Raw genomic sequence first — 20,920 nt, 5'->3', positions numbered from 1 at the left:
CGCCTCGTCTCCTACCCCCAGGTTCCCGCAGGTTCGTGAGCGGTCCCTATGTTTAAGCTTTAATGGACGGGGAAGAAGGAGGCGGGACCCGGCGAAACACTCAAATGTTTATATAAATTTAAAACAGCGCGACAGCCCCTCACGGGCTGCCGCGCAAACAAAACCAAACACAAAATAAAGCCCAGGCCTGGTCCTGTTGTCCTTTAGCTCCTCTTTTGTACTATCTCCTCCGTGGGACTCGAACCGGTGAAAGCATGGTGTCGCTCATTTCCCAATTACCGGCCTCGCTCCGTTCCCACGGCTCTCGGCCCCCGCCCCACTCTCACATGGACGTGGATGAGACTAGAAGCCAGACCCATAGAATTTACAAATGGCCACCCACTCTTGTTGGTATTATAATTTGGATTTTTTTTGGTTTTGGTAGTTTTGTTGTTTGATTTTGTCAATTTTATAACATCTCTATAGTTTTCTATTATGTTTAAGCTTTTTGTTTTAGTTGTTTTAGAAATTTAACTAAACAAAAATAAAAGAAATGTTGCCTTAGCAACTAGCTTAAATAAAATGTTTATATATATATATATATATATATATATATATATATATAATATATATTATATATATATTTATATATATTTAACTTTAGATTGTTATTTCAAATAATCCTATAATGCTAATAATTATATTTATATGTTATTTTGGTTTTTTTTTTAAATTATTCTTTTATTGTTATTATTTAATTTTTTATTTTAATTTTTTTATTATTGATTTTTTTATTTATTTTTTTTATAAAGCAAAGTAAGAGAGAAGGACATGAAATCAGAAAGGATCACTAGCCCGAGGACACTCAAAACACTGCACGTCAGAGCACTTCTCCGAAGGCTATTGTCTGTGGACACTGGGAAGCAGCTGATGGATAGATGAATTTGCCTCCAGGTGCTGCATGTATAGAACAAACCTATACAGTAATACATCAACTAGTGGCAGAACTAATCTTCACCAAATGGGCTAACATATATTTCTTGTTTAGTCGTAATGTCACTAAAAAACAAAACAACAACAACAACAAAAAAACATTTAACCAGGTCTTGATATAGTTGTATTATATTTATAACCAGCTGACTTCATTATCCATTCAAGGCATTTAACAAGTCAGCTGTAAAATATTGCGATTCTTGTACACAGTGAAGTCATAAGCTTTGAAAATCACTGTGAGAGTCTTTACCCAGAAAGCAGGTAATCGCAATACAAACCATTAGAGAGGCAATTCTCACAGTGATTATGATTCCCACTACAGGGACTCTTTAAATCCCGTAAACAGAATAAGATAAAAAAGCAAAATCAGAACTTCATAAACCAATTTAACCTCTAGAAATTCAGAACATCAGTCTTCACTTGGTCAGTATTAGGCCTTTAAAGGGTCACAGTAACCCAATTTGACAGAATGACTTTTTCCACAAAGAACCTTTAATATCTTTGTAACTCGATTGCAAAAAGCTTCTTTGTAGATGACAAAAAAAGGTAAAAAAAAAAAACTAAATTGCCAAAAGTGCACCATTTAAAATATTTTAGAAGAATGTCCAATCCTGCTCCTGGAGGGCCAAGATCCTTCAGAGTTTATCTCCAACCTGTTCTATCACACCTGCATGAAAAATTATATTAGTGAACCCAAAGAACAACTGGTTCATGTGTATTTAATTGGGGTTGAAACTAAACTGTGCAAGACCTCCAGAAGCAGGATTGAACACTCATGTCAGAAGAACCATTTTAGTTTCCCTAGATAACCTTTCAGTGAACCGCTCTTAAAAGAACAATTTTCATCTTTCTGTGAAGACATTTTAATAAACAGAAGAGCCTTTAGAGTCACTGTAAAAAAAAAAAAAAAAAAAAAAACTTTTGTGCAATAAAGAGTTTCCATGGATGTTAATGGTTCATCTTGGAATCACAAGATGCTTTTCCACTGTCTGGCCAAACCATTTTCATTGCTTAACCGTTCCTTTCTCTGTCAATCCGACCCAGCCAGCACACATGGATTCATTTTCTACAGTGGGGATGATAACAGAGCTTGTACAAATGCATCAGGCATTGCCTTGGTAATGCATGTGTTCATACTGTATGAGAAGTAAATATTGACCGTGTTATGGAAAATAATCCGATATTTCTGTTTACTTCACTCAAATAGCACGCTTGGCCAGCTACAGAGAGAAACTAGTAGCCAGACACCAAACAAGAGTCCAATCCTGAGTGGAATGCATTTTGCCAGCATGGTCGTGCTGAATGAAGCGTTTCTTACTGTTCTTAGAACCATCCAGCCCGATGGTAAAAAAACACATATTGTTGCCAATAAAGAACCTTAGTTTTTAAGAGTGTATGACATCACTGTAAGAAACCCTTTTGGATACCTTTATTTTTAGGAGTATATGCAATCATCAGAACCACTTTCCAGCAATTTCCAGGTTATCTGAGTCAAAAAAGTGAGCTGAAGAGGCTCTAAACGATTCAGTGTAAATAAACTTTCCTCTAGGGTGATTAAAGCATTATTTATGTCAATAAATAATCTTGAATCTGTGCAACACACACACACACACACACACACACACACACCCTGTGCTCTGGTACAGAGATACAGTAACACAGAGCAAATCATATGCATGAGCTGATGCAGACCATAAAACATCCACATCGTTGCAGGATTCAAGACCAAACTCGGCTGACTTGAAACTGACTCCAGTGTTAAGTGCAACAACACAGCAGAAAAGTTTTGTGGTCTGTGCCGACTCACACTTATGATCTGCTCTGTGCTGTTGTGTCTCTGACAAGATCAAGGCCAGCACGATGAAAATGGTCTTGAACTCAGGACAATTTGAGGTTGAGACCAAACTTGAGTACTTCAAAGCTGCTGTCCATTACAGGGGTGTTGGAGGGAAGGATGGTGTCTGAGATACCTGTCACAACACATTTAATAAAGCATCGCTACATCCAAAATCAAATACTTCCCTAGTGTGAGAAAAACAGTTCACTAAAAGAGTATTTTGAATTTGCAGTATTTGAAATACCTTAGACAAAAATACCTCCATTCTGAAGTGTGAGTTCAGTGGACACTTTACTATGCCATGAAGCCACAGGAAAGAGGATTTATGAATGACACTGAAAGGACACAACTAACAATGGTAGGTCATGAGCCATAACACATCCAAATTTCATTCATATGACTCATATTCATACAGAACATTCCTTTTTAACAGTTGTGAAATAAGTTCAAATTCAAATGTAGTACGCCATTTCAGATGCACCACATAGCCTATAATTTTGCTGAATGTGCACAGCTAGTCTACCACATGGTTTAAGTGGACAGACAAATTCTGCTGTAGTTTCCACTGGAATTCCCATTACAGAAGCAGATCTGTTTTGGCGGCATATAAGTCAACTCTATTCAGTTAAAAACTTTTTGATATTTTCATCTGATGGCTTTGGATTTAAAACCGTATCAAGGTGCAGACCACTTTTGTTGATGGGTTCAGCAAAAGAGATCTTGTTTGGTGTTTTTTTTGTTTTTTTTTTTTTGTTTTTTTTTTTGGCAGTTTTAATGTGATCGATTTTTTGTGGTTGTTTTTTTGGGGATGTGTTATTTGGGATGACTGTGGTCCTGACTCCTATCAACCTGAAAGTCATCCTGAAGAATCCAAGGCTGTAGAATGGGATGCATTCCTGATGATGAGCGTGACTTTCACGAATGTCTTATGTTTTTGTTTACACTGTTGAAACAAAGCCATCAACACAAGGGGCCATCACTGTTCACTGATAACACAGTAATCTGTTGTCAAGTGTCAGGCATGTGGGCACCCTGTATCAAAAGGTGATTCAGAGGGTAGAAAAAAAAAAAAACCTTGAGCTTGAAAACTAAATAAAGCAACACTGATTACATAAACATTGTCTTCTTGAGCTGATAAGAAAATTGTGTATGTCCCAATTTCCCACAACAATTAGCGGTTACAACAAACAGAGATGATCTATAGAGACCAAGAAGGAAGAGAAACGGAGAGTGACAGAGTGCAACTGAATAAGATAATAAGGGCAGGCCACTCCATGCATATGTGACGGCTGATTTCTGTCTTCCTTACCCGCAACTCCGGCACACATTCCCATCACATGATAAAAAAAAAAAAGAATTTTAATTTTTTTTAGACTAAGTAAGAAGAATGAATGAGAGCAGAGTATTATCAGTGGGCTTTATCTCTGAGAGGAAGAATGCAGCTGATTTCTTATGTCATAGAGCTCTAGGCTCTTTGATGTTTTGTTTTCTTAGTTGAAAGTTCAAAAACAAATGTCCTCACAGCAGCATGACTGTATGCTCTAAGAAATAGAAGTTTTTGTACTGGATCTTTAGCCATATGCAAATGAATATGCACTTAGACCAAACCGTTATCCATTATAACACCATTATATTACTTTAAAATGTATTATTACAATTGCACTTTATTTCATAGTTCATGCACTTACAGTTTTCTACTTCATAGAGTGTCCACTATCATAGGTGACAGCACTCTGCTCCGATACGCTTTGAAGGATTGAGCCGCTCGAAAAACAAGAGGCACTAATCCTCAGTGTAAACACACTGGCAGATCAAAGCGCTGTGTGCAGAGTGAAACACACGGGGAAAGAATTTCACCGTCTCTTTCTCCGAGGTGACTGGAAGAAGAGAAACATGAGCGGGGGAGGCAGGGCCGCCCAGCGCAGCATTCTGCTCTGATCTGCCTAAAAGGATTGAGCCACTCGATGTAATGAGGAAAATTACATCGTGAAAATTTGCACTTTAGAAATTGTTATTTTACAATTCACCCGATAGCTGCTGGGAACGAGCTGAGAGCTGTACGGAGCAAGAACAGCAGAGTGGTGCAGCTCGCTGAATCAGCTTCTGTCCGCAGCGAGGCACAGTAAAATATAAATTTTAAAGTAAAGTCTTACATTAAATATTTAATGCACTTAGAAAATTATATACATTGAAATACACTGGAACACAGTTTTTAGTATTTTAAAATTTCTGTTAATTTGAAATCCATACCTGTGGCTTTAAGAAATTATATTTTTTTCTATTTTCATCATGTAAAATTAATCTTAACATAACTATAATCAGGGCAGCACTGTTACCTCACACAGTTCATGCCTCGGTTGAGCCAGGAGAACAGAGATGGAGTTTGCAGGTTCTTCCTGCATCAGTGTAGGTTTCCTGCAAGTCCTTCAGATTCCACCACAGTTCAAAGACAAGCAACATAGGAAAACTGACAATATTAAATTGTCTGTGTGTGGGCCCTGTGATGGACAGGACATCCATCCATGGTGTTTCCCCTGCCTGTGGCCCGAGATGGTGGGATAGGCTTTGGTGACCATAGAGAGCATGGTTTGGAGGAGAGATGGATGAGTAGAAGCCATGGTAACACTTTATTTTAACCACCAGTTCTCTCTACATGAACTATTTGCTTATTAGCATGCACTATCATATTGGCTGTCTATTAGTACTTATAAAGCACATATTAATGCCTTATTCTGAATGACCATGTTTTAGATCCCTTAATTTAACCCCATTTCTAAACTTAACAACAACCTTACTGATATTAATAAGCAGCAAATTAGGAGTTTATTTAGGGAATATGTGTTCCCTAATCTGAAGTGTTACAGAAGCCATGTTTCCATCTGAATTTTTGGAGGATTTTTGCATAAAAAAAAAATAAATAAATAAATATCTGGATGTTTTGGACGTTAAGAAATACATCAGGTAATAAAACATTCATAAAAAAAAAAAAAGTACTGGGCATTTTGAACATCTAAAAAGCATTCAGAAATTGTGTTTTCATAACATAATGGGAAAGTTAACCTTCTAAGAACATATATCTATTAGTTTATGGAATTATATTTGCTTAAAAAAAATTTACGTAACATTATAAAACTGAACTTAACTTTTTCAGAAACTATCAAAAATATGCCATTACAAAAGAAGAAAAACACAATGAAAATGAAAAAAAAAAGAACTCTGTCGCACAAATTTAACAGGCTCTTCAAATATGCTTCATTCTTTGTTGATGTTTTTCAACGATTCGTTTTCGCTAATCATGGATTCTGAATGCATTGCCACAGATTTCGCTTACGCTTCGTAGTTTTTCGTTTGGTGTTTTGACACAAACCTCACATGGGGGCGGGCTTAACAGTGATCTACTCTGATTGGATAGTGAGCTTTTGATGGACAGGTGCTCTCTGACCTGAAAGTACAGACGTCACATGAATTGGAACATGAATTTTTATTTCAGTCTCTACGAAAAATTGGCTTTGGCGATGCTTTTTGCAGGATGGTCCAAATGCTTAACATAAACGGAAACGGCTCTATCAAATTAAGTAATGGTACTTCACCTAGATTCTTTTTAAAACGAGGAGTTCGGCAAGGATGTCCAGTTTCCCCTTATCTGTTTCTAATTGCAACACTGTTTCTTAGCACACATATAAACAATAGTCAATTAAAGGGTATCACAATTGGTAACACTAAAATAAAAATTTGTCAATTAGCGGATAATACAGCTTTATTCTTGAATGATTCATCACAAATTAAATTGGCTTTGGGTATTCTTTTCTTTAGTTCTATTTTATTCTTTATTGTTTTTTTTTTTGTTTTTGTTTTTTTTGTGGTTGATATTATGTGATGTATGTTTATACTTTTGTATGTTTTTGTTCTCTGCATTAATAATATAAAAAAGCCTCTCGCGGTGATTTGTATGCAATACGTCGTGCTTTGTATTATTAAATATGTAAATAATATTTGACCTTTGATCGTCTCAGTCTGTAAAGATGAGCTCTTGTCCTTCAAGGTAGCTTAAATTAAGCTTGTGTTACTGAATGACAATAATAATCTGCAACGAACTGTAACATGAATAAAACTTTTATCAATGTTATTGGTTACTTCAGTAACACAAGCTTACTTCAAGCTGCCTTGAAGGACAAGTAGAGGAGGAAGATGATGCCGCTCCGTGTCTCTCCTGAGAGCTCATCTTTACAGACTGAGACGATCGAAGGTCAAATATTATTCACATATTTAGTAATACAAAGCACAACGTATTGGATACAAATCACTGTGAGAGCTTTCCAATATGCGCGCCACTGAGTGGCGTCTGTACTTCCCGGTCAGAGAGCACCTGTCCATCAAAAGCTCACTATCCAATCAGAGTAGATCACTGTTAAGCCCGCCCCCACAAGAGGTTTGTGTCAAAACACCAAACGAAAAACTGCGAAGCGTAAGCGAAATCTGTGGCAATGCATTCAGAATCCATGATTAGCGAAAACGAATCTTTGAAAAACATCAAAAAAGAATGAAGCATATTGGAAGAGCCTGTTAAATTTGTGCGACTGAGTTCATTTTTTTCACTTTAATTGTGTTTTCTTCTTTTGTAAATGCATATATTTGATAGTTTGTGAAAAAGTTACGTTCAGTTTTATAAAATTACGTTCATTTTTTTTGAAGCAAATATAATTCCATATTAGCTGGGAATGGTTTTCATCTCAACGCATTTCCATGGATGCCATTTTGGACAGTAGAGCTATGAACAGTGACCTTTATTGATGCAAGAGGATTTTGGAAGGTTTTTTTTTTTTTTTTCATTTAAAGATATTTCTCTCACTGTGGTTGTTTAGAATTTGAAACTTGATGTCAATCACCTTCTTCCTCAACATTTCTGTAATTTCTTTCACCTTTGGTATAGTGTTCTACTGGGTAAGACATTTTACAAGTACAGTCTACTGAAAAAAAAAAAAGGTTTATTTAAATTTATTTTCACACAGGCCTAGTTAGTATTTCAGATTTTTGTTTGTTTGATTGTTTGTGTTTTTGCTTTTGTTGTATGCTAGATTTTGGTTTTCATTTCTGAAACCATTTAGTATGCGATATACAAAAATTCTTATTTCCAGTCTCCTGTCAGTAAAACGGTGAGAAGACCAAAAATATAAATAAATAAATAAATAAATAAAAAGAGAGAATGCAGCAGTCAGTGTCATAATGCAATTTATTTAACTGCATTACACATAACTGCAATAGTGTTGTTATAACAGAACCAGTGGAGAATCAACAGGAAGCATTTCATTCCATCAGTGGAAATGTGCTATCCATGAAGCATCAATGTCCAAATGTATAGAAACATACAGCATTTTGACAGAGGACCTGCACATTAAACAGACAGTGAAATCCTCAGGACCTATTATGGTCTGATGAAGAATGTTTCTATATTCTTGAAAACTGTCCATCCAACAATCCAGTCAGTGATGGATAGAAGGTGGAGGTGTTTTTGTGATGTAATAGGCCTACAGCACTCTAGATCTTAAATCCTTATATAAATGCCGACCGGCTTAGGGGGGCTTGTTTTTATTTCCCTGACAGGAAGCTTATTTTAACACGGGCTTTTGTGCCGTCCACTGGTGCTTCCGCATGTCTCTCTGGAGCCTCTCAAAGCTGGCATCTTTCAATCAGCTCTGTCTCAGTGATGGGAGAAGCTTTCCTTTCCTTTAGTGATTCAAGGGTTATTCAGACTCTTGTAATTCCCTCTCATGGCTGTCACAAGCGTTTGCCTTTGACTATAACGGCTGCTTTGACTTTAAAGATTCCAAGAAAAGCATTACCCAACACCGTCTGTAATGCTCTCGTAATACTAAAGAATAAATGCCTTCTCTGATGAAATAAATAAATTAATCAAATTCCTCACAGTTTGAAAGGATCAAACTGAATTCTCCTCATTCCATATGCAAAATTCTGATGCAAAACATTTGCTCATCTAGTCAGTGTCTTGTGAAAGAACAGCAGGCCTTGTAGCACCACTTCATCTCACAAGGTAATCTCATTTGTGTTCGTAAGTGTTTAAAGTATACATTTACATTTTTGAACATTTATATAGACACAGAAAATTACAATATATTCTCAGTATCTTATGCATTCTGTAGTGTGAGCTGAAATTGTCTCAGTCTTTGCCAGCCTTTGCCAGGTCATTTGATGCTTATTGATTTTCAACTGCATGTTGGTTAACTCTCATTAGAGTATTAGTAGACTGTTAGGTTAGTGTTAGTAGAATAAGATGACATACTTGCAAAGTAACTTAAGTCAGCAGAATGTCTAAATTGGACTTACAAAATAAAGTTTTACCTCAGATGATATATAATTTATTTGTAGCAATCACAATCTTTATTTTCTTCTTAATTTATGTTAAAAAAAATTAAACTACACTAATTGCCACTTAAAGAGATAGTTCACCCAAAAATAAAAATTCTGTCATTAATTACTCACTCTCATGTTGTTCCAAACCCGTAAGACCATTGTTCATCTTCGGAACACAAATTAAGATATTTTGGATGAATTCTGAGAGCTCTCTGACCCTGCATAAACAGCAACACAACTGTAATGTTCCCAGACCCAGAAATGTAGTAAGGACATCCATAAAACAGTGGCTCAACTTCAGTTTTGCAAAGCTACCAGAATACTTTTTGTATGCAAAGAAAACAAAAATAACAATCAACAATTATTCTCCCCGAGTTACTGGCTTCCACCATTTTGGAGAGTACCACGACACATAGGTGTGCTTTCCCCAGAACATAATCAACGTTGTGTACTTTCAGGAGAAAGTGTGTGCATGCTGAACATAAACAACTCTAATTGCTTTGATAACATTCTGGGAAAACCGCAATGATGAAGTTCAGAAGATTAACAAAGATCTTATGGGTTTGGAACAAAATGAGTGTAATTAATGACCGAATTTTTATTTTGGGGTGAACTATCCCTTTAGTGACACTTATATTTACAATGAATATAACTACAAAACACCAGTATTTACAGTATAGTGATGGACAGTGGCATTTTACAAATATTTAACCTCAAAACAGAAAATATAAAATGCATTGCAAAAAAAAAAAAAATGTTTATTTGTTAAGAATGATTTATTTTAACCATTTCAGTCACATTAACCGTCAGAACTAATGGATTTACTAAAATAAACTCAGACTTCCAAAACTTTCAGAGAGAGCTGGCACATTATTACCTCAGTTTGCCTGACTGTAGAGATTTGGGCATTGTATACTGCGATGTGATATAAAGACCAGTAATGAAGTGTTCTGTCAGACTACTTACTGGAAAAAGTAGCTTGTTATATCAAATCTACACCATAACTTCCAATCACCTCCATAACTTGCACACTTAGAATTAGTAGTTCTGGAGTTCAAACATACCTAATAATGAATATATTTATGAATTTAGATAAATGTAGTCTACATTAAAACTTCTCGCATTTGGTTAGAAGTGATTGAACTGCTCTGTCTTGTTTGCTCAACACTGAGTGCTGAATCCAGTGTTTCAAAGGCCATTAAGCTCACTTTTAAGAAATCAAGCTTACTGTAACAAACTGTTTTACCGTGGCTGCTTTTTTGGGAGCTAATGTTGCATATTTCACAGATATTAGGGACATTTTTTTGTAGCTGTATACTAAAATGTCACATTAGGCCATCAAACAGTTTTAGAATACAGTTAGTGTGTCATATCTTGTTTGGTGATGTGTTGAATGAGAGAACACAAAGTGCACTTGACATTCATGAAAATAAATTACAAAGCAAAAATGTCCATGAAGGCCACAGGAACAGAGCCCCAGCCTTGGCCTTGTACTGTATCTGACAGTAAATCTTTGTATAAAATGTATTATACCATATAGAATCATTTTCTGAAGCATCATTCCAAATAGATGTTTAATAAATGTTTAATTTGCTCAACTACAATATGACACTCTTTTGCATCTTTCACAGTGCAGCATAACAGATTTAAGCAGACAAGTTATGAATGTCAGCATATCATGCCGATCTACTGTAAAGTCATTAAGGTCTTGAGTCATTGGTTACATAAATTCTAGAAATATGTTTAACTAGAAAACTGGAACATGAAAATTAACCAGTGTTAGAGACAAAACCAAGAAAAATTATAAATTATATTTATGGTTACCTTAAATTTGGTAACACCTTATTTTAAGGTATCCTTGTTCCACATTACAGTACATGTACATACTATTGTAAAAACAATCAATTATGCATAATTACATGCAAGTAACTCTAAGCCAAACCCTAATCCTAACCATATAGTAAGTACATGTAGTTAATTAATATTACTCAGTACTTAAATGTATAAGTCAAGTCAAGTCAAGTCATCTTTATTTATATAGCACTTTAAACAAAACAGATTGTGTCAAAGCAACTGAACAACATTAATTAGGAAAACAATATGTCAATAATGCAAAATGACAGTTAAAGGCAGTTCATCATTGAATTCAGTGATGTCATCCGGGTAATTGCAGTGACCATCTGATCTGGATACAGACTGGATCTGGTGGCTACGGTGACCTCGGAATAAGAGAGAAAAATCTATACAATGTTTAATAGGCAGCCAGTGCAGTGTTGACAGAACCAGGCTAATATGTTCATACTTCCTGGTTCTAGTAAGAACTCTAGCTGCTGCATTTTGGACTAGCTGGAGTTTATTTATTAGGCTGCAGAACAACCACCCAATAAAGCATTACAATAATCTAACCTTGAGGGCATAAACACATGGATTAACATTTCGGCATTTGACATTGAGAGCATAGGTCGTAATTTAGATATATAACTACACTGCAACAAGGACGCCTTAAAATAAACTGTAACATAAAGCGTATCACTGAATATATAGATAACACTTTAGTTTAGGGACCAATTCCCACTATTAACTAGTTGCTTATTAGCATGCATATTACTAGCATATTGGCAGTTTATTAGTACTTATGAAGCACATATTAATGCCTTATTCTGCATGATCATATTTTAGATCCCTTAAATCCACCTCATACCTAAACTTAACAACTAACTTACCAACTATTAATAAGCATCTTATTCAGGGAACCCCTTAGTTACTTATTATTTACATACTTTTTAGTTATACAAAAAAGGGAATAATTTATTTTAAAGATATTAATTATTAATTAATACAAATATTAATAAAAATCACAATTAATTGTGCAGTCAGTAAACCTAGCCAGTACATGTTCTGCACATCAACACTCTGGAGTCAAGCAAAAATCATATTTAAACAAAATGGGGAGTGTTATTTACTTGTAGAAAAACAAGTTTAAGCTATGCTTTTTTTAATTACACCATTTGACATAAAATGGATTTATGTAGAAGTCATAATGCACTCTTTGATCTTTACAAACAGAAGCAAACACTGCCTCAGTTGTTAAAGAAATCTAAGGCTTGTGGATCTCATGACATCTCAGATACAGATGAGACTGTATGTCAGCAGTTCCTTATGGCCTATTTAACTAACATTACCCTTGACAGAATGACTTCTGTTGAGAACATAAACACAATGAGACCATCCTCTATAATTCTCAGTATTTGTCAGCTTATAAGGCAGATCTAAGATGAGTACAGGGAGTGAGTCCCATGTGACGCTTGCACATGGCGTCTTCATGACAGTGAATGCTTATGTTTATGACTCAGTCAGAATAAGGGAATGCCACTAGAGCTCAGATAAACTGAGTAGTTAGTCTTACAGCCTGGGCTGATGTATCTTACACTATTCTCTTTAAATGTAAATTTAATTTGTTTGGCAGATAATGACAGGTCTCCCAAAGCACTAAGCAAACAATTAGTACCATGTAAGTCATATTCTATCTCTATGACACAATTCTGAAAGGCACTGTTCATAAAAACATTCAGAAATTAATGACTTAAATTACTTAAAACAGCTTTAATAGTTCATGCTTTTAAAGTTTATCAGAGACATTAGTATAGCTACTAATTGTAATGAGTAAATAGACTCTGGGAGTGGTATCCAGGAGATAGACTTACTGTCACACCTAGGAGTGAGAGGAAAGATCTCCAAACTCGGGAGATAAATTGGGGACCTCTGATACAATGTCTTCGGGGATGCCAAAGTTTTGAAAGACAAGTACATCCGCAGTCTTCATGGCAGTTGGGAGTCCTTTCAGGGGTACCAGCCGGCAGGCCTTGGAAAATCTATCCACTGCGACAAGGATACTAGTATTACCATCGAATGGGGGTAAGTCTGTGACAAAAAACGACTCCTAGGTGTGACCAGGGATGTCGAGGAATGGGGAGAGGAAGGATTTTCCAGATGTTAAGTGGCATGGTGTCTTGGCCATAGCGTATTCCTGGCATCCTCTCATGTACCTTCTGATGTCGTTTGCCATTCCTGGACACCAGAAGCAATCTTGTAGCAGTTAGAGGGTTTGATTGGTCCCAGGATGACCAGTACCTAGGGAAGTATGCGCTGTATGGATTAATGGGGTCCTTTGGCTGAGAGGAACATAGGTGTGGGTCGGGGGGCACAGAGCAGGATCAGAGACAATGGCGGCCGCAATATCCTCGTCCAGGGTCCACTGAATTGGGCGGACAATCGGACTGGATGGGAGGATTGGTTCAGGATTCTCTCATGATTCTTGGTTCAGGACAGAGAGTTGGGCTTGCCTTTCAGGAGGTTGGTGAGAGGGGCTGTGATGGAGCTGTAGTTGTGAATGAAATGGCAATAGAAATTTAAAAAACCTAGGAATCACTGGAGTTCTTTGATGGTCGTGGGTTTGGGCCAGGTCTTGATGGCTTCTACCTTCCCCTTGTCCATCTGATACCCTGGGAGCTAATTCGATAGCCAAGGAACTGGATGGATGCTTGGTGGAATGTGTAGTTGTGAGCTTTTGGGGATAGGTGTTGTTGACAGAGTTTTTGGAGGACCTCAGGGACGTGCAGGCGATGTTCGGCCTCATTCCGGGAGTAAACCAGAATGTCGTCCATGTAGACCAGCACGAAGCGATGTAGGTACTCCCGGAATACCACATTCAAATATACCCTTGGAAGATGGAGGGGAAGACATACCAATCCATATGGCATGTTGAGATATTCATAATGGTCAGTAGGTGTCACAAAGGCAGTCTTCCACTCATCCCTCTCAATTATCCGAATGAGGTTATATGCACTCCTGAGGTCCAGCTTGGTGAAGATCCTGGCTCCACACAGCTGTTCCAGTTCAGATGAGGAAAGGGGAAGTGGGTACCAGTATTTTACTGTAATCTTGTTTAAAGCCTGATAGTTGATGCAAGGCCGCAAGCCTCCATCCTTCTTGGCCACAAAGAAAAAGCTGGATGCAGCAGGGGAGGTTAATGGATGGATGTAGCCTTGCTGTAACACCTCCTCGATATACTCCTCCATGGCCTCCTGTTCGGGGATGGAAAGGGAGTATATTTTACCTCTGGGTAATGGTTTGTCAAGGAGGAGATCAATGGCACAGTCCCATGGTCGGTAAGGTGGTAATTTGGAGGCTTGTTTCGGGTAGAACACATCACTGAAGTGGGCACAGTCCTTGAGGATGTTGACAGAATGGTTTTCTAGGGGGCTCTCTATTGAAGTGGAGTTGATAGGGATTATTGGAACCGACTTGATGGGTCTTGGGAGGTGAGGAAAATACCCAGGGAAACATTCATTGCTCCACTTCTCCTGTTGCACACGAGATGGAGGGATTATGGGAAATGAGCCAAGAGCGCCCAAGGACTATCCCAGCCGTGGAATCCTCCAGAACCAATAGACAAATGTCCTCCACCTGTAATTGGCCCACACAGAGCTGGATGGAACCCACGCAGTGTCAAACTTGTCCTCAGTTGAGAGGACTTCAAGTTATTGACTGAATTTTATACAGGATGTCATTGAGTCTTTTCTTGAGCTGGAGCTGGTAACAAATGCACAATTAAAACAAATACACTCTGCATCTTACAACTCAAAGAAAACAGGTGTAGCTACATTAACTTGTTAAAACATAGAAGTTATTAATCAATCAGCTATACAGTATGTGACCCAGAAGGACGAAATGTTCATCTTACTGGTGGAGATGAAGTGGCTGTGGGACCTGGCGGGGTATGAGATTATCCATAATAACCTTACAGAGAAGTCAATTTATTACTATTATCATAACCATTATTATTATTATTATTATTATTATTATCACTATTGCTGCTGCTGCTCCCACCCCTATTTCCGCTACTATTATTATTAGGCTTACTATTATTATTACTAATATTATTATTCCACTAGGACTTCACCTTTATCCTACAATCTTAAAAGTAGGGCATCATCTGTCAGTGCTATTATTGCATGTTTTATCAGTTTCCATCTACATAATGACTATGAAATAAGAGCTGTTCCTGCATTAAAGGTTCTTCATGGCACACTGTTCTGAGGTTACTCAACCAAATTCCAACTACACTTTAATGGGATATGTTTAAATGCTCATTAAATTGATGATCAAATATATTGCTCTTTTTGCTGTATATTATATTATAATCTTATTACTATTTAAAATGTCTACTTAATACATAGTGCAATTGCATCTATATTCTCATCTTGTACCACAATAACACAAAGAAATTTGATTAATAATAATATTAATTACTATCACAATTCACTAAACTATTCACTTAATTCTGTATCTGGATTAGAATACTAGATGAATATTGTTCTCTGTTCAGAAAAGATTGCATTCAGCAGCTCCTCCAATGTATCTCAATGTGATTTTATTCTTAAAATTCATAACAGTTGCTTGCTTGTCAAATTCTGATTTTGCTGACAGATTGACACAGGCTGAACATTAGCCTGTGCTAATCTAACAGCAAAATCCTAATAACCAGTAAAACTTTGGCTATTTTACATCAACGCATTCATTCATCAGGCTTTTGTCTAATGTCACTCCTGTATCCTTAATGAATCCTCAGGAAACACCCACCATTTTAGCTGTACACATATGTCCTCTTACAGAGAATTTACATTTTAAAGGTTTTCTCTTCATGCAGCTTCAAACGCTTGGTATTTGATGCAGGGCAAATGAACAAGCTCTCCCCTTCTCGTTCTACATAAAACTGAATAATCTAGTATTTCCTAACCCTGTTCCTGGAGGCACAGCAACATCACATTTTGGATTTCTCTCTTGTCTGACTCATGAATTTCAGTCTCTGTTAATGAACTGAATTGAATCAGGTGTGTTTGATTAGAAAGAGTTAGAAAATGTGTTGTGTCGTGTGCCTCCAGGAGCAGGGTTGGGAAACACTGGTATAGACAGAATAGTAACCCACAAGAAAACATACAAGTTCAAAGGAATAGCAATTCTGTTGAGGAGCTGGGGGAAAACATTTTAGTATAAGAAATCACAATTATACTGCTGCAATAGATGTGCAATTTATCAACTATTGCCACTGAATGAACTTCTTGTTAGATATAATCATTTTGTATTTTGAGTCACTGGTTTTATAGAAAAATGGCAACCAGGTTTTGCCATTAGCTTTGGCTAACCACATGTCCACTGCTTTTCATGTGCAGGCTCATTCTCAGCCTGTTCAAAGCACTCAGAACATTTAATGAACAGGTGCAGGTGATCTGAACAGCATCACCGCTCATGATCCATTCATCTCTGTAACAAACCCTGCATCACATTGTGCCTACTATCCATCCTAAATAGAATGCAATATTAGAAGTGTGGATCCATGCACACTCTAACAATTAATATTGCCCACACCCCATTGTGCATTGGAGAATGATCCAGTTCAGAAATACAAATGTCATGTGCACTTGGGAAACTAAGTCAGGATTCATTAATTATGACATGTCACAAATTCCAAGTCAGAAACATAACACAGATGTTGCCTAAACAAAATAAAATAAATTTACTGTGAACAATATGCAGACTATGAAATTTGAGAGATTTCACTTTATACCATTCACTATGGACTTTTGATTTTTGATTGTTGATCTCAAATCACAGATTACAAACACATTATATAATCTGTAATCTATATATAATCTTATAGATCAGTATTACTGCCATGGTCATATCGATATTCCCCTTCCAGCATCACAACTTGGCAACTTGTGTATCATCTAGAATTCTAAGTTGGCCACTTATAAATGCAGCTTTGCTTTGTTTGGGAATGGAATTTACAATGTTTCAGACTGCACTTTAAAGGGATAGATCGCCCAAAAATGACTGTCAAACTGTCGTCATTTACTCACCCTCAAGTTGTTCCAAACCTGTATGAATTTCTTTCTTCTGATGAATACAACAAAGAATGTGTGTAACCAAACAGATGCTGTTCCTCGTTGACTTCCATTTTAGTAAAGAAGGTTAGACTTTATTTTGATAGTCCACTTTAGACAGTCTACTAACTATAAGTAACTTTGCAACTACAGGTCAACTAGCAGTCTGTTTGCTATATTTGATAGTATCAAAATAAGTAACTTAGCAAGTACATGACAACTTGTTCTAGTACCAGTTAATTAAAGTGTAGTTACTTAGTTAGTAGAATGTCTAAAATGGACTATTAATCAATCAATCAATAAAAATAAATAAATAATAAAAATAAATAAATAAATAAATAAAATTTATTTAATGATGACCAGTCAGGGGGGCCATGATATTATACATGTTCAGCAGACGTTTTAATCCAAAGTCACTTACAAAATAACAATTCAACTAAATGATTGATTGTAAGGTTGCATCTGAGTTCTGATTGTCTAAATATTTATTTTATTTAAAATATTAAATGTACTGTATTACTTAATTGTTACTTTATTTCAGCAGAACAGCATAACAGCATCAATACATTATTCTAAAAATACTGAAGAAAAATCAGCATGCTCTTTTCTCTGCTTCATACTTTGATGAGCACAGGTAAAAAAGAATGGATAAAGTGTCACTCTTCTCCAAAAACTACAGAGCAGGGTCTTCAGATGTGGGAATTAAGGGCATTCCTCTGTAGGTTAAGTTCTCTGTCAAATCTCTAAACAAAATGACAAGCCAGTAGCAGTGGAATCATATTCCCCTGCAGAGCCTTGTCATCCTCTTCAAAGAGAACCTCTAATGCACTCCTCCTGACTTTCTGGCAAGTTGCTGTCTAAAATGCAAAGATGTGCATTATTAATATCAAACATAAATTTTGCTGTCAAACAATGTCTCCTTACTGTGAATCTACATTAATCTCTGACGAGTTGTTTTGGTTGTCTTAAATTTTTCCCTTTTCTGTTTTGATACCTTTAGATGACGAGTTGTTTTGGTCATGTCCTGTAATTGTGTAGCTCAATGAAACACACCTGCCTTTATTTTTTTGATTAGACTTAATTGGAACTCTGTTGTTTTCAGTTTGTAACAGTCGATCCCAGCACTGGCCCTTTACAATGCAATCCAATAGCATATTGTGGGCAAAAGTCACTATTTGATTGCGCATCTGTTGTCAGTTTGTAAGGTACTTGCCACGATGCAATGCAAAGTTCACGGCAAATATTATCAGGTCTTGTACTTTCAGTTGCAATTTTAGTCTGGCTCCGTGTTCAGTTCCAATTTTAAGTGATCGTGTTTCCAAAATTTAGGCTGTATTATAACTGTGTTTCCAATTTTAAGTGATCATTAAATTTAAAAAACTGATCACAGATATCAATTATGTATTAATTTAGATATTTGATTATTCTGGAAATCCCATACTTTCAGTTATTCATTCATTAAGGACTCGGTGTCACATAGAAATTCACTTGGCTGTTTTGTGAACTCACACAAACTCACCAGTTCTGATCTTAGTCAGGAGAGGCAGGGTGATTAAAATATCTATGAGTAGGCTGCTCCCTCCTTGCCCAACTAACATAACTTCATATGCATTTTTCACAATAGATCATCATGCATCTGTAAAATCAAAAAATGTGAATTCTGGTATCTTAAGATTTTTTTGTTTGTTTTCCATATTACTCTTTCTCTTTTCTGCATTTCACCCATGCTCTAGTTTGTTTATTTCTAATAAACCTGACATTGTATACTATACTGTATATTGTTGGCTCCATGACTAATTGTTCCTTTATTCTTCCATGCTGATGGCCATGCTGCAGAGCTGGAGCAGAACTCCTGTTGAAGAACATCTCCAAGGTGCTATGAACCATCTGACTAGTAAGTAGTAACATTCAAAAGTTTATCTAATATTTATCTAATATTAATAATTATATATATATATATATAATATCACATTATTATATATATATATATATAGACTGTATATTGCTATAGACACAATGTTCTGTATTGTAAAGTTATTAAGTTCCCAATGTTTAATTTTATAATTTTCCTGTTAGTTAATTAGCACGTAGAGTGGTCTGGGCTACAGTCTGAGGTAAAACTATACTAGATCCATTTAGTTGAAACATTGTTTAAATACTTATATTTCTATTATTTTTGGAACTTTTGAAACTTTAAACGCAGTAAAGTGTTTGTTCAAGTAGACTTTGTTGCTTGTGGAAACCTCACACGAGTCTGAAATGTACTTAAAACTTAAAGTTTAATTTGCACTCTTGAAGACTGTTCACCAAAGACTAAATTTCAGTCTGGCAGAATTTCCTGCACACTTCACTACCAAAATGAGCTGTAGAGGCAAAAATGAGCATTGTTATTGTAAAAGCCTCACTTTACATTTATAACAATCATTGTTAATGTTTGAATTGTATTTCAGGGCAGTTCATGAAGACAGATAATCAAATGATGTTGTGACAACCTGTGCAGAAGTCATTTCCAGATCCACCTTACACACAAGACCTCTCTCTCACAAGGATTGCTGTCTACTAGCATATTATGTGATCTCTTCAGATTTAGGTGCATGCAGATATTACTCAGGGACATGAACACTGCAATACTGCAAGAATTCGGAAAGTAAGAATTACTTATTATTATGTGATTTCTTCAGATTTAGGTGCATGCAGATATTACTCAGTGTGTGTAATACAAGGCATGACGTAGTGTGTGTGTGTGTGTGCGTACACATATCATATACATATATATATTATCCACAGGTGCATTTCAATAAATTAGAATGTCATGGAAAGTTCATTTACGTGTACAGTTTTTCAGCATCTAATTCAACTCAAATTGTGTAACTCGTGTATTAATTAAATTCAATGCACACAGACTGAAGTAGTTTAAGTCTTTGGTTCTTTTAATTGTGATGATTTTGGCTCACATTTAACAAAAACCCACCAATCCACTATCTCAACAAATTAGAATACTTCATAAGACCAATAAAAAAAATAAATAAAAAAAAAATTCAGTGAATTTTTGGCCTTCTGGAAAGTATGTTAATTTAGTATACATGTACTCAATACTTGGTAGGGGTTCTTTCAGTTTTTTTTTGTTATTTTGGTTTTTATTTTAATTTATTTTATTTGTTATCAATACTTGGTTTTTTTTTTGTCTTGTTTCTCATTTTCCTCTTGACAATACCCCATAGATTCTCTGTTGGGTTCAGGTCTGGTGAGTTTGCTGGCCAGTCAAGCACACCAACACCATGGTCATTTAACCAACTTTTGGTGCTTTTGGCAGTGTGGTTAGGTGCCAAATCCTGTTGGAGAAATGAAATCAGCATCTTCAAAAAGACTGGTCAGCAGAAGGAAGCAAGAAGTGCTCCAAAATTTCTGGTAAAGAGGTGCAGTGACTTTGGTTTTCAAAAAACACAATGGACCAACACCAGCAGATGACATTGTACCCCAAATCATCACAGACTGTAGAAACTTAACACTGGACTTCAAGCAACTTGGGCTATGAGCTTCTCCACCCTTCCTCCAGGCTCTAGGACCTTGGTTTCCAAATGAAATACAAAACTTGCTCTCATCTGAAAAGAGGACTTTGGACCACTGGGCAACAGTCCAGTTCTTCTTCTCCTTAGCCCAGGTAAGACGCCTCTGACGTTGTCTGTGGTTCAGGAGTGGCTTAACAAGAGTGTTTAAGTAAATAAAATGTTATATTCAAACACCATCAGTTATTCATTTACCCATGCATTTCGAAAAAGTGGAGATATGTGTCCTC

Source organism: Cyprinus carpio, chromosome B23, assembly GCF_018340385.1.
Source record: "Cyprinus carpio isolate SPL01 chromosome B23, ASM1834038v1, whole genome shotgun sequence".
Taxonomy (NCBI): domain Eukaryota; kingdom Metazoa; phylum Chordata; class Actinopteri; order Cypriniformes; family Cyprinidae; genus Cyprinus; species Cyprinus carpio.
The sequence above is the reverse complement of the archived record's forward strand: the minus strand, read 5'-3'. Positions refer to the sequence as shown.